At 56.6% G+C, this 15,943-nt stretch overlaps 1 pseudogene; it reads left to right on the top strand.

The window, feature by feature from the left end:
- Window positions 1-15,943, top strand: part of LOC119102849 (protein lozenge-like) — a 56,137-nt pseudogene that overhangs the window by 19,508 nt on the left and 20,686 nt on the right.

Genomic DNA, 15,943 nt, shown 5'->3' with positions numbered 1-15,943 from the left:
CGCTCGTGAGCTTCCCGTAACGATGTTAGTGAGATCTCCATGACAGTGTTCGTGAGCTCCCCGTGACGGTGCTTGCGAACTCCCCGTAACTGTGTTAATGAGCTCCCCGTGACGGTGCTAGTGAATTCCCCGTGGCAGTGTCCGCGATATCTCCGTGACGGTGTTCGTGAGCTCTCCGCGACGGTGCTGGCGGGCTCCCCGTGACGGTGTTCGTGAGCTCTCCGTGACGGTGCTAGCAGGCTCCCCGTGACGGTGTTCGTGAGCTCTCCGTGACGGTGTTAGCGGGCTCCCCGTGACGGTGTTCGTGAGCTCTCCGTGACGGTGCTAGCGGGCTCCCCGTGACGGTGTTCGTGAGCTCTCCGCGACGGTGCTGGCGGGCTCCCCGTGGCGGTGTTCGTGAGCTGCCGCACGCGTCTCGCCCCCGCTGCGAGCGTGAGCCATCGCTCCGTGGCTGCCTCATTGTGTCACGCTAGCTGGCTCTCTCATGCGGTGCCGTCGCCGGGCAGGGGAGAGTTCACAAAAAGCCGCACCCGCCACCCAAATTACACACGGGCCGCGCTGTTATTAGCTCAAGTGGCAGCAGATGGTACGAGTTATTGTAGCAAAAAAGGAAAACTTCAGCTGGTCACAAGTCACGAGCGAGGAGCAGCGCAGACTGGTTCGGCGGCTGGCGCGGCGCAGTTCGAGCGCATCAGCAACTCCAGCAGCGTCAGCGTCACAGGAGTTGCATTTACAACGACACTGATCAACTCCGCGCGCACTCGGTAGACAGTTGCATGCATAATGTTCTGGCTTGATTCTCGCTGGGAAATTACGACGCGGAACGTCACCCATGGCTGGCCAACCGCGAGGGATAAGGTATTTACCTCGGTGCAAAGTTGCAAACTTATGCAGCTTCAATTAAAACCCGTGTTAAAATCGCATTAACCAGACCAGATGTCGGCAATTAGTGCAAAGTGTGAGTGTAGCAATGCATGCAGCCTGCGAATATCAACCGGAATTTTTGCGGCCGACGGCATTACCGCTCGGGCTGCCGACTGCTTCGCGGCCACGACGGACGTCTGCAGTTGCGCGCCGCGCCAGGGCAGGCAGGAGGGAACACTTCACGGATCCACACGCTAGCTCCTGTTGTGCAACCGACACGCTCCGCGCCACGTTCGCCGTGTCTGGAGCGGCGGGCTCGGGCATCTCGGCGCCGCGTCTGCCGACGGCGTGATTACTCAGTGGACGCCTGGCGATTACTCAACGCGCAGTGTAGCGCCGTGACGCAAGCGGACTGGTTATTTTCGTGACGGACGCCGAAGAATCGCGGCCGGCGGCGCGGTGGCGCCGGCGACGCACGCGCGGCCGCGACGCCAGCGGTCGCACCGCCCGTGCGCCGGCGCCGGCGCCGGCTCCCGCGGCGGCGCTCGCCAACGCCCGCGGCGACCGGCGAGCCCGAGCGGCGTGCTCTCAATATTAGCGCCCTTTCAAATAAACAGGTGCAACTGCGGGAGCAGTGCGGTCCGCGCTGCCACTTATCGGCGGCAAATATTGACGCGATGCGCCAGATTGGCGCAGGATGGAGCACCGGGACGGTTTACCGCCGGCGGCTGGAGGTCCTTCCAAACATCGCGCCGCCGTCGCCGGCGCCCGCGTCCCTCCTGCCGACCGCAGTGGCGGCGGATTAGTGCGCCCCGGAGCCGCCGCGTCTGGCCCAGCGTCCGGCCAGTTTTCCAAGGACGACCGAGCGTCGCGGCAGACAAACTTGTCTCCAAAGCCGCCGCGACTGGTTCTGTGCAGATCGGAGGAAAAATACGGAAACCCTCTGTCAACAACGTGCCTGACAGAACCATGTGCATTGCAGCGCCTTGTGCGAACATTTCTTCATCTGCAGCGCTCGGAGGGGTCTTAAGCTTTTACGAGTGGAATGACCTTCCACTTCCATTTGCAAACTTATCCCGGCCGTTAAGGAGGCAATCTGCGCGTGCGGAATGACCGAAGAGCGGGCTCGGTGATTTCCGGATGGCCGCCCTGGCGCTGGTTGACGCCGCCTAGTTCTTGGAGGAGAGCGGCGGTGTGCAGCTGGTCAGTGGCTGCGTGAGGGCTGAATGGGTCGTAAGCTCGTCCCGCGGCCGGCGCCGTGAGCGCGTGACTAAACGTACCGACGCATGACTCACGGTGCCGTGCTGAGCGTTCAGCGGAGGGCGGCCTGACTAATGACCTGGCCGGCTCAGCTCGCTGGAACAGCAGTGGGAGATGACCGCCTGGTCGTGAGCGTCTGCCCAATCAGAGCTTACCATTGGGAGGCGTTGGGGCTAGTAACTGCCCGTGTAAAATGCCACTTGTTGACTTGTGGTGTTGTTACTTCCCCCGGAATTGTTCGCGAGCGGCGGCTAGGCTGCCATCGGCAATCAGGGCCGACGGAGAGACACAGCCGGCTCGCACAGATCGGCCTGTCACGCCCCTCCCCCCTCCCTCCCGACTGCTGCCGGCGCGGCGCTGCAGTCGTGCACGTGCGGACGCACCGGACACCTCGGGCGGCGGCTGGCTGCTCCCAGCCGCCAGATCCGGCGCTGCGCCCCGGTCGGTCCCGCTCCCGAACGCGCCCGTTATTATCGGCCATCGTTAGACGGCTTGACGGCCTGGGAACGTCGGCCGCCGTCGAGGCGTAATGATGGTGACGTCACTCGTCCCCGTCCGCCGTCCGAAGGTCCCCGACCGCTGCCGGCGCCCCCTTTAGGGTGGCCGCCCTCCGCTCAGCTGCAGGGCGCTCCGGAGCGGACCCCCCGGGACGAACCCGTCCGCCGCCCGCCCCGTCACCCCGCCTGTTTTGAACTGCTTTGCCATGATAATTGCCGCGGATAGGTTGCGTTCAGTATTTGTCCAGGATATATGATTGTCGCTGGATTGCTCTGTTGTCGACGCGCTCCAAGAGCGCAATTATGGCCATTATCGTCATCATTATCACCATCAGTGTTAGGGTCCCGTGACCCGATCCTCCCGTCCTTGGCCGTGCTCACATTCGGCCAGCTATGGCGGTTAGTAGCGGGCACATGGGCCACCGTAGTGTTGCCTGCCAGAAAACTTACCTGCCTTTTGTGTTTTAGGAGGCGTTACAAGCGTTGTGTTTGACAGGTTGCGTTCGATGCTCATAGGAGGTCTAATGAACAGTGATGGACTAGTGGTTTTCACATGCACACATGCTCTGTAGGTGATCTTTGATTTTTCCTATTTTCAAAGCGTTTGCCTCATCTTCTCGTGAAATCACGGACAGCTAGATGGAACCATCGACCTTCGAGCGGCTTTCCGCCATTCTCCCGCCATTCTCCCACCATTCTCCCGTTACCCAGTCGAACAGTGATGCACTTTGCGGCCCATGTTGCCTCCCTTCACGAGAGACTGACGGATGCATTGCATCGTGCGAGAAGTGTGCATGGACGATGGATTGCATACGTTGCATTCGTGTTGATTAAAGTGTGTATTTTCTGATAGTTTTTGGGGTTTTGCCCCTGAACTTCACATTATTTCGATTATTTTGCACACCGCAATCAAAAGTAGGCTGCCGACCTCGCTTTAGATGCTGGGTTCTCGTTTGTTTTTGTCATTTTGTGTTCACATGTCGAATATAATATAATTCAGTTTCGGGAGACGCTTGAAAACAAGGTATCAACCATCACTAACGTCTAAAGCATGAACAATACTGAAATATCCAGCATTTCCATCACGTTGCCAGATACTCTTGACATCGTTTTTTAATCAGCATATGCCGAGGTAAGTGTAACAAATTATTCTGCCTGTGACAATATGTCATGACTGCAATATGTCATGACGTTGGCAATATGTCATGACGTATCGCAATATGTCATGACGTTGGCTTCAGGTGCCTCCGCTATGTCAGCGAAATAAGGCGCGCCCGGGTTGATAAGAGATGATGAAACATGTCCTTTTGCACCTCAGCAAGTAGGCGTCAGGCAAACCAAAAGCAGGCCTGCTCTGCCCGCCAAGTTGTGACACATCGTAAATTGCGTCATTCTTTTTTTTACTAATGAGCTTATCCAGATTATCCTCTACAGACGGTCAGCAAAACATCCGATTAACCATCCCTGATCTGAGCGTTTTTGGATGCATAGCGGTAACGTATCTCCTAGTAACATCTGGCGAGAATTCCAATGGTAGTCATATGTATATATTAGGCAATGTGGATCCTTAGCCACAATTCGAGAATGATGCAATGAGTCGCTGTGGGAAAGGTGTCGGGGGAAGTCTTTGAGTGGCAAAATCTTACAAACTGACCAACTTCCATGAAACGTTTTTCTCACCATGCTGCCTCGCCATGCTACCTGACCCACGTCCATAACGCCACGTCCAGGACTTCTGCCACTCGTAACATGTACGCCTTACCGCACTATCGAATCATCGAAATAGTGGCGTTGCTGTCTAACTGAAGATCTCAAGGGAATGCAGGGCTTGCACGGCTCCGCCCAGTCGGCTAGAAACCCCACATTTACGCTGTGTCTGATGTATTTTAGTGCAACTCTAATCAAATTTGGGCGTTAACACTACAGGCTGCCTATATCCCCCCCCCCCCCCGCAAGATCCGATCATGGGTCCGCCACGTGCCGGTCAGCACGAGAAGGCGCCGTTCCGCGGCTGTAGTCTCTTACCGGCGGTGCGACGAGGGTCGGTTGGACTTCCGGCGCGCCGGCCCGCCGTCCCCGTCAGGTTCCGGCGGGCACGCGCGGGCCGCCGCCAGCGGGCCTCCCCCGCCTGCGCTGACGCACCCTGCCGCCGGCGCCCTGCAACGTGAACCGACCCGGCCCCGGCCGCCCCCCCCCCCCCCCCCACGTGACCGTGCACGTGGGCCGCGACGCGGGCTGGCGTTCGTGCTCGGGGAGCTGGACGGTAACGATGTGTTTGATCGTACGATTTTGTGCTTGGCTGGAAAACTGCCGCTTCTGGATAGGCGTGAGTCACGCTCTGGCCTTCTGCCTCATATCAGTGCTTTCCATGCGGTCGATTGTTTCTGGAATGAACTCGGCTGGCCAGAACCGCCATTGTTCGACCTCTCTCTCACGTCACTTATCATGATGCAGTAAGTTATCCATCTAACATGTAACACGCTGCGATGCCCCATTGCCACATATTTAGAAACGGAGTGCTGGGGTATGAGCAGCGAGCCCCACACTTCAGGCGCCGTCTCCACTTGAGCAAAGGCTGCAGTCTCCCTTGTGCTGTAAAACGGCGGCGGCAGCCGGCCCTTGCTGCAGGCAGTGACGTTCCTCGTCGTCTTCTCCGGTGTGCACGTGCACTGTGGGAGTCTGCAGTGGACCGTCCGCGCGGGCCGGTTCTATTTTTGCGCTCGTCTGGTCAAAAGCCTCATTAAGTGCTCCTGTGGAAAAAATGAAGCTCCATGCTGCTGCAGAAGACATGTAAGGAATGAAGCATTTCGAAAAGGTTTTTTGCCTCTCTGGGATTATGGGGCCCCTCGCACCGGCTCTCCAGTGGCGAGAGTGGGGCCAGCAGATGAAAAGCGTTGGCGATGCATCCTGAAGGATAGCTCCTCATCCATCCTGCAAATATGCCGGCCTTGTATTGCATTAACAATTGCATTGCAGCCTTGTTTTGGCACGACTTTGGCTCTCCATGGCGTTTCATCCATTACCATGAGCAAACATATCTTTCTTTGTGACGTTAAATGGCGTGCCAATATTTTTGTGACATTACGTCACCATCACATGACATTGTGACATTACGTCACCTTCCAAATAACGTAGATCTCGCCGGACGTAATCAACATCATCAGATAGCTGGAACTGCGGCAACAATCATCGGAGTGCGATGAGCATCATAACCGTCCACAAAGCGGGGTTTTCCATCAGAGTCGATAACGCTGCATGATTTCGCCGAACGATAATGATGTAACTGCGTCACCTTCAGCAGCGCCCGTTCCCATGTCGTTTGACAGCCTTTCAATCGCATCCCCTCCTAACGACCAGCGTTGAGGTCGCCGTGTCATATACTGTGAATTGGACCGGAAACCGGCAACAAATGACCGTGACCCCCCCCCCCCCCCCCCCCAGTGCCGGCCCGCTGCAGAGGGGCCGAGACACACTCGACAGACGGCTGGAATCCCTCAGGGACGACTTGTTGGAGCGGCGCCCAGCTTTGCTCTCAGAAAGCGGCTTCAAAATATTTATAATTCTTGAGCCCTTTGGCCCACAAAGCGCTGGCTCCTACGGGTCTACGGAGGAATATCCAGGGCTTCAGGCGGATAAAATTCGTTGCATAACAAGGAGATGAAATGTAGTGCAATGTAAGAACGCCCACTTGAAAATGAGGTGACTTATTTGGTTATGATCAACTCGTAATTAGTTGGTGTAGGAACCGCGGGTCCAAGCGGGTGATGTGTCACCTGTATTTATCGAGTCTTGACGAATTAACCTTGTCATAAAGCATTAGCAGAACTGACTTTAAGAAAATTTGCCACACACTTTTTGCAATGTTTCTGTCGGTAATGCCATTGCGACGCATTTTGCGGCATGGCACGATCGAGGTTCCAACAGACGGGATCATTATCATGCACTGCACATGATACAGAAACGTAAGCGACCCAAGTCCGTCTTCGTTGAAAACCGGAACAAGAAGCCCGCATCATTGCATGGGAACATCTCCCTTTGATGGGAAATGCTGGAAGATATTGAGAGATGCACAGAAATACTTACTGTTCGGTTACGTATTTACCAATGACTGCTGGAATACAAGCTTACCATGAGCCTAACAATTTCGGTCACAGTTTTGCTTAAGTGGAACAGCTAAACAATTTTGGTGACTGCGTTGCAGACATTTGGAAAATGCAGATAGTTTGGGCGCATCTTGACCATAATAGATCAGACAATGTGCATTTAAAGTTATCGAGCCTCACCTTGCCTCCGCTGGGGCGCAGCCTGTTGTGTTCGGGGTCGGGTAAGATAAAGCTGAATGATACTGGCCCGCGCTAGGTTTAGTAAAGATGCGCCTATGGGCCGACCGGCGCCAGAACCGTTTGATATTTTATAAACGACACGTCTGCCTATGCCGTACATTTTGTTTCACGTCTACACCAGGGCTGATCGCTGACGTCTATCGCCAGTCCGTAAAGGGCCAATGCGAGGGACTCCATAATTTGCGCAGGATAGCCCGAGACAGGCTACACGCATCGACTGACCGACCCTCATTTTTGTCAGCACGACTCTCCATTTTGTCCACCACCAGACATAGTTCTTCTCGTGTCGCTGCACACCTGGCCGTTGAGATATGGGCCCGACTGGTGTTTGCAAAGTTACAAGCTCGTCAGAAAGGCGACCGGCCGGACTTAAGCCTGGTCTGATCGGACCAGGCCGCACAAACCGCCAAAGTTCCGGCTATTTGACGTCAAGACTCCCTCGACGTGCAGGCTTGTTTTAATTATTTGCTGTATGATTGCATATTCAGATGGTTGGATTAGCTTAAGTTCAAAAACACTAGCAGCGGAATAAGTCACAATAAGTTATCGTATAGTGTGACCGGCTCTTAATTGCAGGCAGTCAAGCCAGTCGATAAACTACATCGAAGTGATCTAAAAGCAACGAAGGGAACTTCGGTTTACTGCGTATTGAGGCAATAACCACCATGCAAGCCTTAACGGATGACGTTATAACTCATCGACCGCATCAAACATCGAAACTTCCACCACAGAATGTCTCAGACTGATTACATGTCAGGTGCTGAAAATTTGGGCAAGTTACCTGAAGGGGGAGAGAGGGGGGATTTTCTCTCTCCTTGCTACCGATTCCCAACACACAACACCATTCACCTGTTTTTTTATTCTAGAAGAAAGTTGGTTCCGAATAAGTAATCTCGTCAGGGACGTGTGTAGTTTTATAGCGCCGAACAGCTTTTAAAAGCACGCAAATCTCTTAATTGAACAGGTTTGGGCTCCACATCCTCCTGGGCTTTATTAGCTTCGATAGTTTTGGTAGGAATCCCTTACGCTCCTTCCACGTTGTGCCGCAGGACGGTGGGAATGCTCTCGTCCCTTCCACCTTCCTTTTCCTTAGAGTTGACTGGTCTGGTGATATCATCCAGACCCTCTTTTTTCTTTTTGCTCTCACGTATTGCTCAATTTCGCCCGTTGTCAGCGTTTTGTAATCGACCTTGTTCCTGTTTCCCGGGAGCAGATTTAGGTGGATACGCTTGGCCGCACCACGGAACAATGTTCAACTTTCCTCTGCAATACCAGATTGAATAGCACTGACGCACAGCTTTGTTTGTTTGTTGGATACCTACTGCACAGCAATACTTGGGGTTGTGATCGCAGTTAGCCATTCATTTTTAGCACAAGGCGTCTGAGACATAACAATGAACCATTGTGTCTGCTTGATATTTTTGCTTGCGGTTTGTTGCGCATATTATCTTGCTGATCCAGTTCGGTCTGTTTCTGTGTCCCTGCTCTGTTTGACAGCTGCCATGTCTGACCGGATGTGACGTGGTCCATGCTGTTTCCCATCTGGTGCGTTTGACCTGGTGTGGTATGACCCGTCTTCGTCTGTCAGCGGACACGTCCGATGTGGTCTGGTCCGCCTCTTTCTCTCGGCTGCCTTTGACCTGATGCGGTCTGGCTGGTCTCTGTTTGTCGGCCACGTCTGACCTGATGCGGTCTGGCTGGTCTCTGTTTGTCGGCCACGTCTGACCTGATGCGGTCTGGCTGGTCTCTGTTTGTCGGCCGCGTCTGACCTGATGCGGTCTGGCTGGTCTCTGTTTGTCGGCCACGTCTGACCTGATGCGGTCTGGCTCGTCTCTGTTTGTCGGCCGCGTCTGACCTGATGCGGTCTGGCTGGTCTCTGTTTGTCGGCCACGTCTGACCTGATGCGGTCTGGCTCGTCTCTGTTTGTCGGCCGCGTCTGACCTGATGCGGTCTGGCTGGTCTCTGTTTGTCGGCCGCGTCTGACCTGATGCGGTCTGGCTCGTCTCTGTTTGTCGGGCGCGTCTGACCTGATGCGGTCTGGCTGGTCTCTGTTTGTCGGCCGCGTCTGACCTGATGCGGTCTGGCTCGTCTCTGTTTGTCGGCCGCGTCTGAACCGATGTAGTCTAGCCCATCTCTGTTTGTCGGCCGCGTCTGACCTGATGCGGTCTGGCTGGTCTCTGTTTGTCGGCCGCGTCTGACCTGATGCGGTCTGGGTCGTCTCTGTTTGTCGGCCGCGTCTGACCTGATGTGGTCTGGTCCGCCTCTGTTTGTCGGCCGCATCTGACCTGATGCGGTCTGGCTCGTCTCTGTCGGCCGCGTCTGACCTGATGCGGTCTGGATCGTCTCTGTTTGTCGGCCGCGTCTGACCTGATGTGGTCTGGTCGGGGCCAGCAGGGCAGCACCAGTACCGCGCATATGGCCTGGGCCAGCGACCGTTCCTCGACACCCCGCTTCTCGGACCACCTCCGCGACCTGGAGCACTACCGGCGCAAGTCGGACGGCCTGCCCTTCAAGGTGCACGGGGCGCCCGTCTCCACGCCAGGTCAGCCATGCGACAGACAGCTGTCGGCTGTTGAACAGCGCACCAAACCTCGCGCCCGACAGCTAGTACTGGGAGGGGGGGGGGGGGGAGTTCAAGGCGCACACAGAGGAGCTGGCCGCCAGTGTCATAGCCGCTTCCCTTCCCGCGCACGCGGGCCGCGCCGCGCCGCGCCGCGTCGACGAAAGCGGGGCGGACGGCGGCGCTGCGGCCAAACCGGCGCGAGCTCTCTCGCCGGTGCTATAACGAGCGCGCTGCTCCGCCGACCGGCCTGCCGCTGCGGCGCGCCCCTGCAGCTAACAGCTCCCAAATTAGCACCATATAAAGATAAACAAGGATTCAGTACCGGAAGCCGGGAAATACGACATCCTTTCCGTTATGCCGGCCGTCGACGGTGCATTGTGGGAGCGATGGCGGCGCCCGGGGCGGTCCGGGTCGGACACCTCCGACCTCGGAGGCGGCCGGCGCGACCCACCCCCGACCTGGCAGCCAAACAATAGCCCGCCCGCAGCCACCGATGGCTGACTTATCTCATATTAATTCGTTTATATGTTGAGATCATGCAAACAATGTGGTGCCGGTGGCAGGCTGGGGCAGGAGCACAGCCGGCTCGGGCGTCAGTGGCCGGTGTACCGACAGGGAAAAACGCGGCCAGCAGCATGGCGTCGATAACCGCAGACTAGCTACAAGCACTTTTGGCCATCAAATCTTGATGTATCGTCGGTCGAAGTTTCTGAATAGCGACGGGAACGTCAATATAGAAGCAGGTAATCGGTGCCGAAATCGATATCGATGGCGGCGTGACGTCCCCTTCGAGTTGTGCCGGTTCGGGAACGCGTTGGGCTGGATATGCCTGTTGTACTGATAATACGGTGATCAATTCATCGTCTCAATTAGAGTAAATTATGTCGTCTCGGGTATGATTGTATCTGCTCGTTCACTTCATCTTCAGTTCCTTCTTTTTATGTTTCACATCCGTACGAATTCATCGAAGATTACGTCGGCGTTATAGGCAGCTGAGAGGGAGGCCATTAAGCTGGTGCGCTTCTTGTTTTCTGGCATCTTCCAGCCATCAGTGCTCAGGTGGTCATAATTCCTGCAACATCCACACGGCTGCACGATGGACAAAAGTCAAAGCCCCAGGGACGCCCTCAGTGTTTGTCCCGTGTCGGAGCACGATGCACAAAAGCCGGAGTTTCAGGGCCGTTCTGTTTTTGGCTTTGTCTCGTGCTGTGGCGAACCAGCACGAAGACCCATGGAAGCAACCACTTTTGGGAACGCAAAACATATGCATTATTGAGCTCGTGACTGAAGCGTTCCAGATTCGATGCCGGCGCCCTGGATGTGCCGGGTGCACTGGTTGCATTGCATGCCCGATTACAGACATACCCGAAACCTGTCCAGCCCGCGGGAGTGGTATGGTATGCGAGGATCGCCGCTGGGACGTCTGGGACATTGTTCCGGCGGGCCGCCATCAATCTGAGTGTTGTGATTGCCCAGGTGCGGGGTGGGAGGGGACGGGCAGGACAGGGTGGCGCGGGCAGCTCACGCCAGCCAGCCATCAGCTGCCCCCCCCCCTCTGTCGCGCGCGCGCGACACACACACACACACACACACACACACACACACACACACACACACACACACACACACACACACACACACACACACACACACACACACACACACACACACATACACACACACACACACACACATACACACACACACACACACACACACACACACACACACACACACACACACACACACACACACACACACACACACACACACACACACACACACACACACGACGGGCGATCGGCCGCGCCGATTCTGACGGCCGATCTAACATTGAGTATGCTGTGGGGAGGGGGCATCGACAGGGAATGGTCGTAGCTCTAAGTGGATAATAATTGCGATATTAGAAATGGCCCTCACCCGGCCCCGGCGCCTCATGGCTACACACAAGGCGCTGGCGCCCATTGCCCATTGCCCTTACGGACTCCATGCGTTACTGTCATTGCTTCATAACGTTGGAATATAGACGATCTGCGGATCGCTGCAGACGTGAACGTTCAACGCCCCGACAAAGGTGGCGTCGTAATCGGTTAGCCCGCTCCGAGCTGTCCTGCATGGCCGGCTGCCACGGCGGCTGGGCCGGGGCCGAGGCCGGGGCGGGGGGGGGGGGGCGGGGCCGGAGCCGGAGCCGGAGCCGGAGCCGGGGCCGGAGCCGGGGCCGGAGCCGGAGCCGGACCCGGACCCGGACCCGGACCGGGACCCGGACCCGGACCCGGACCCGGACCCGGACCCGGACCCGGACCCGGACCCGGACCCGGACCCGAAGCCGGAGCCGGAGCCGGAGGCGGGGCCTGGGCCGGGGCCGGGGCCGGGGCCGTGGTGGAGCGAGATGGGCCCGGCTCGGCCCTGCTCCACCGCCGGCCCATCTGTCACCGGCCGTCCGCAGTCGGCTCACTTATGCCCGGCCGTCACTTGCGGCCTTACCCACATCAAATATTGAGCTGGCGGCGGGCCCGGCCGGCCCCCACGCGACAACGCGACCGGTCGGCCGTAACTAGCCGCCTCGACAGGGCCATTGGGCTCCCTTCACCGGGTCACGGACCGCGGCCGGAGCCTGGCGGTGAGCGGGCGTGGCGGCAACACTGCCGCGCCCATCGGGCCGCTCACACGAGCCGAATGGCTACTCCTTTGTAAATAGCCATGCACGGGCAGCATGTGTGTGTCAGAGTGGATGCTTGTAGTACTGCGTGGAACAGTATTTTCATTACGTCGCCCCAAAAGCTGATTTCGGGATATCGCACGGTATCTTTAGGCGATGAGCAATCATCACATCGGTTGGCAGACAATGTGGACTGGAAAACATTGTAGATACAGCCTGGTGGGTGGATCTTCTGCCAACACTCAGAAGTGAGCGCTTGGCAAAATTAGTTCAGAAATTCGTGCACGCAACACAAGGTATAATAATAATAATACAGTTAATTTTGCACCACTAGTTAGCACATATCTTGACACAGGTTTGCTTGACACGTCAGAGGACCCTATCCGGGGTTAAGACCCAGTTCACGCCTTTGGTGGCGATCACAGATCAACTGACCCAGGTGGGCGATAATGATGTTCCGATCATCTGATCTGCTGACTGCCTGGAGGTCCAATGCAATGAGATCGTACTCATATCGGATATGCACATGTGCTCTGGCAATGATGCCACTAACCCTACTTCGCTTGCACGCAATGCCTTAACAATGCTGTTCTCATTGGACATGAGTCCTTGGTTGAGCATCACCTGCCGACTAGCTACTAGCATGGAACAGGGAAGAAGCTCAAGCTCTTTACACAGGTCGTGGTTCCTTGAAAATTGAGGTAGACACATAAAAATAGGAAGATTGAAATCGTGCAATGTCAAACGCCATCAAACACATTTCGAGCGCCAATGGCGCTCTAAATTGACACTTTTTGCAAAACATTTGAAATGCGCTCCGTGTTGCCGAATTCTGCAACCGTACAATTTTTGTGTGTATTTAAATGGATGGCAAATACGTATGCACGACAAATATGTATGTCAAATAACTTCAAGTTGTTTCAAAGATTATGACAAATAGCAACCAGAGGTTATATCTTTGACCCATCAAAAAGGCCACACTTACCTTGTGGTGATATTGGTGTCCACATCTGAGGCAACTTTATGTAGGTGGAGAATAAGTACACGCTTCTTGCTAATGCTACGTTTTGCACGACATCGGTGAGCATTAGATGGTATTACAAACCAATTCGGACCCCATCGTCCCTTTCAGCGGTTTTTTAGAGGCTGTAAAGTTGGGATTATTACTTCAAAGACTTCAGGGAGTCGAAGATTACTGCAGTGCCCAATGTGCAAAAAGGATGAACAGTGTTAACACAAACACCGCGGGTAATTTGTGCCTAAATGTCTGAACACGCGGCAGGGAAGCGAGATGGAAATAGCTGTTGAAAGTTGCGGGGAAAAGGCGAAGGTGCGGCCCCCGGGAGCACCTAACTAGTTGTGTCTTCCGCAACTAAAATCAACACATACCGTTACTGACACCCGCCCGGATGTGTGGGCAGTGACTGATAACCGGTGCTGTGCCTAGAGGCTATTACACGTGCACGACTTCGATGCCGCGGCGGCGCTAGTGAGCCTGGCAGCAGTACAGTTCGCTGCTTCTTCACGACGAACAAAGAACAAAAGATAAAACACCTCCTGCGATGAGGTCTCTGGAAGGTTGTTATTTAAAACAGTGCACATCACAGATTACGAACGTACGGCATATGCGTACATATGTCATGCATCGTCCAGTTTCGGTTTTTACTTCAGGTCTTGTAAGGCAGCTCCGTATAACTAAGCCCGACCTATTTTCAGCTCATGCACCTGTCTCTGGCACCAAATACCCGGTTGAGCCGGATCTTTCTAATCGCCAGCTCTGCAAAAGCCTTTTTTCAACTGTCATTGGAGATAATTTAATTGGCTTTGAAATGCTCAAGCTTCCCTGAACAATTAACTGTGTAGATTATATTTGATTAAGGTGTCAGGCATTTCACCGACACTATTTTGTGAAACAAAATGGTGTGCTTGTTTATGCACAATCAGGCAATAAACACGCTGTGTGCATAAACAGATAACTAAATCAGGCATTGCCCGTGAATGAATGTTTGATGAACTGTCGCGGTTATCGGGTGGCCGCCTTCATGAATCAAAATTGGACCGCTTAACCTCACAACCCCAAACACAAGCACCTAGCTTCAACTGAAAGAAACGCTGCCACCCCCAGAACAGCTCGAAGAGCCGGCAGCCATATGCCACAAACCACAAGCGGGACCGAGTCAGTCAAAAAGAGCGGCGGCCGGCCATCACGGCGAGCCGCTATTTAGACGGACGGCGGTGCCACTGCTCGAGTCGGCGCCGTCCGGAGCCGTGGCGCGGAACAAACGGCGCCATCCATCGTGTGTTCTAGAAACGCGCAAGCACGTTGCCGGCCACCGCAGTACATGGCGTCCGCCCGCCGCCCGGCCGGCTGTCGGTGCGCTTGCCGGCGTCCCAGCAGCTTTCTCAGCACAAATGGAAAACAGTTCTATTACCACTGAGGGCGGTGGAGCGTAGCGACGCCTGAGAGGATCACACGGCACGCGGGCGCACGTGGTCACCTGCGTGCAGCGTGCAGGCGCCACCAGTGCGGGCAGGTCCAGCCGCCTCGCGCGACCAGCGCCCGGGCGGCCCGCCGCCGAGCGCGCGCCGGTCGCGATCGGCTGACGCCTGCGAACGCCAGGCGGGCGGCCGGTGGCGCGGCGCGCGCGGCGCGGGTGTGACGGGCGGCCGCCCCCGCACGCAGTGGCCCAGTGACGAGGCCCGGCCCGGCCGAGCCGCGCCCGCGGAGCGCCGGACGTCACGCGCCGGCCGCGTCACACTGCTGACCGCTCGTGTGCGGCGCGCTCTCCCAGCGGAGCCTCGTCGAATGTCCCGACGGGAAGCCATGATCTTTGCCTGGAGGATGCGCTGCTCTGCCGGAAACCTCTGAAAACTTCACAATCTGTCGAGCACTTGCAGGGAAATTGACCCATTATGTTGCCGCTCGTTGTTTACAGCTATTGCGCACAATCACTATTCAGTTCAGGCCTTAATATCTCCGCTGTCCATTCTCCGGAACAACATTACCATTAAAAGCGTCGCCGTCGCCGGTCGCGTGCTATTGGCCGACCGGGCCCAGCGGTCGTCCGTGCGCGCACTGTTACCGCAAACGACCCGACCGGCGGTGTAGGTGCAGGACGTGCCGCCGCCACCGCCGTCAGGCGGCGCGGGGGGGGGGGCAGGTCGGACGGCACCGCGACCCGCCGCCACCGCAGCAGCCCCGGCCGAGCCGGCCACCCAAGTGTCGCTGCAGATGCACGGCGACGGCCTCCGGGTCCGAGCGCGAGGACGCGGCGCGCCGCCCGACCGTCCGACGCGGCCGTGGTCGGGATATTACCCGTGTGCGCGCGCCGGCCGGCACCTATGATTTCACGGTGGCGCGACGCCGCCGGCCGCCGCCTGTCGAACGCAATGCGTCATCATTATACAGAACTATTGAAATTACCCAATTTAAGCGGCCCGAATTCACGCAGGATTGAATCAAACGAGCTGCGCGCCGCCAGTCGGGCACGCATTAATCGGCCTGAGAAGGGGCCTCGCCGACGGCGCCTGGCTGATTCTCAGGACGGCGCCGTCACGTCAGGCGGCCCGGCCGGCTGACAGGCGTCAGTTCGTGACGTGACGGCGCCTGCCTGATTCTCAGGACGGCGCCGTCACGTCGGGCAGACCGGCCGGCTGACAGGCGTCAGCTCGTGACGTGACGGCGCCTGCCTGATTCTGAGGACGGTGCCGTCACATCAGGCGGCCCGGCCGGCTGACTCGTGTCGTCGCCTCTCCT

This window comes from Pollicipes pollicipes, unplaced genomic scaffold (assembly GCF_011947565.3).
Source record: "Pollicipes pollicipes isolate AB1234 unplaced genomic scaffold, Ppol_2.1 Scaffold_5724;HRSCAF=6776_pilon_pilon_pilon, whole genome shotgun sequence".
Lineage (NCBI taxonomy): Eukaryota > Metazoa > Arthropoda > Thecostraca > Pollicipedomorpha > Pollicipedidae > Pollicipes > Pollicipes pollicipes.
Note: the sequence above shows the minus strand (reverse complement) of the source record. Positions and strands in the feature narration are given on the sequence as shown.